Source organism: Salvelinus sp. IW2-2015, linkage group LG28 (assembly GCF_002910315.2).
Source record: "Salvelinus sp. IW2-2015 linkage group LG28, ASM291031v2, whole genome shotgun sequence".
In the NCBI taxonomy this organism is placed as follows: domain Eukaryota; kingdom Metazoa; phylum Chordata; class Actinopteri; order Salmoniformes; family Salmonidae; genus Salvelinus; species Salvelinus sp. IW2-2015.
In genome coordinates, this window is record NC_036868.1 from 12,834,579 (window position 1) to 12,837,219 (window position 2,641).

Consider the following 2,641-nt stretch of genomic DNA (forward strand, 5'->3'; position numbering starts at 1 on the left):
TGTCAGCCACTGACAGTCACTCAATTAACCATGTCAGCTAAATGTCTTTGGATTGGTAAATTAGTCTAGTGGCCAGCTATCTAAACTTGTAGTAATCAAGGTCGAATTACCGACCGGGTGCCCCTATTAATTTTGTTAGTCACTCTCACTCAAATATCATATTAAAAACTGCTAACATTTCTATCCTCTGGCAATATGTGTAGAGTTGCAGGAAATTTGCTGTAAAATTGCAAATYTTTCTCTCCGCGCCATGGCAAAATGAGCAGAATTTAATGAAATTTCCTATACAATTGCAAAATCTTTTCTCCACCTCATGGCAAAATGTGTAGAATTGCAGTCAACTTGCTTTAAAACTGCAACATTTTCTCTACGCCCCATGGCAAAATGTGCAGAATTGCATGAAATTAACAAAAAAAATAAGAATTGTTCCAAAAAAACGATTTAAAAACTCTAAGGTAAAATATCAAGAACCTTTACCAAAAAACCTATTTCAAAAATCAAACGAACAGTGACATATCAAGAATTTTTAACCAAAGAAAATAGTAAAAAAATCTAACAGACTATATTGAAATATAAAGAATCTTTACTAAAAAAATGATTTCAAAAATCAAACAACTACAAAAAAATATAAAGAATCTTTAACTATTTTTTGAATCAAACAAAGACTACAGTAAAATATAAAGAATCTTTGCCAATTTTTTTTTTTTAAATCAAACAAAGACCACAGTTATATACACAGTCAAAACATGTCTGTCAGACAGGGTCTGCCTCTTTTAGAAGGGAGATATAATACTAATCACAAACCGCACAGTTCAAAGAATCTGGCGGCCCGATGCAGACGCAGTGTCCATCATCTTAAAAATAAAGTGATTACAATTGATGGGAACAATTTATCCTGCAGATGCGATATGACACTGACATTTTGGCAGAGGGAGCTCGTCCAGAGGGCAAACTTTCACTGCCTCTGAGAGCTTCTGAAACAGCTGGTCCGGAGGACCTGGTGGCCACGCTGCTGTTCCCCTGTAGCACTGCACACTGTACGGACGGAGCCACAGAGTCTCGGAAATTAGGCTGACCAAGAGTGTACTGTAGGTGCCAGCCATCTTAGGCTGACCAGGCACAGCTTATCCACTTACAGTACTTTCAGAAAGTGTTCACACCCCTTGACTTTTTCCACATTTTGTTGTGTTACAGCCTGAATTTAAAATGGATAAACATTTTGATTGTGTGTCACTGGCCTACACACAATACCCCATAATGTCAAAGTGGAATTATGTTCTTAGAATCTTTTACAAAAAAAAAAAAAAGCAAGTGCCTCCTGAGTGGTGCAGTGGTCTAAGGCACTGCATCGCAGTGCTAGCTGTGCCACTAGAGATTCCAGGCTCTGTCGCAGCCGGCCGCAACCGGGAGACCCATGGGGCGGCGCACAATTGGCCCAGCGTCGTCCAGGTTAAGGGAGGGTTTGGCCGGCAGGGATGTTCTTGTCCCATCGCGCTCTAGCGACTCCTGTGGCGGGCCGCGTGCAGTGCACGCTGATATGGTCGCCAGGTGTACGGTGTTTCCTTCGACACATTGGTGCGGCTTGCTTCCGGGTAAAGTGGGCATTGTGTCAAGAAGCAGTGCGGCTTGGTTGGGTTGTGTTTCGGAGGACGCACGGCTCTCGACCTTTGCCTCTCCCGAGTCCGTACGGGAGTTGCAAGGATGAGACAAGACTGTAACTACTAATTGGATACCACGAAATTGGGGAGAAAAAGGTGTAAAAGAAAATACAATGAATATCCCTTTGAGCATGGTGAAGTTATTGATTACACTTTTGATGGTGTATCATTACACCCAGTCACTACAAAGATACAGGCGTCCTTCCTAACTTGCCGGAGAGGCCGGAGAGGAAGGAAACCACTCAAGGATTTCAACCTTAAGGCCAATGGTGACTTTAAAACAGTTACAGAGTTTAATGGCTGTGATAACAGAAAACTGAGGATGGATCAACAACATTGTAATTACTCGACAAAACTAACCTAAATTACCAAGTGAAAAGAAGGAAGCCTGTACAGAAAGATAATATTCCAAAACATGCATCCTGTTTGCGATAAGGCACTAAAGTAAAAGTGCTATAAATATGGCAAAGAAATTAACTTCATATCCTGAATACAAAGCGTTATGTTTAGGGCAAATCCAACACAACACATGAGTACTTCTCTTCATATCTTAAGCATGGTGGTGGATGCATCACGTTATGGGTATGCTTGTCATCGGCAAGGACTAGGGAGGTTTTTTTAAATAAAAAGAAACGGAATAAAGCTAAGCACAGGCAAAATCCTATAGGAAAAACCCTTCAGCAGGACAATAACCTAAAACACAAGGCCAAATCTACACTGGAGTTGCTTACCAAGACGACGTTGAATGTTTTTGAGTGGCCAAGTTACAGTTTTGACTTAAATCGGCTTGAAAATCTATGGCAAGACTTGAAAATGGCTGTCTGGCAATGATCAACAACCAATTTGACAGAGCAYGAAAAAGAATAACGTGCATATGAAAACGGTATCCACAAGTTCATCTGACTCTGGGGAAGTAGATAAAGGGCCTCATTCTCAAAATCCCGAAGTATCCATTTAAGTACAGTGGTGGGAAAAGTACTCAA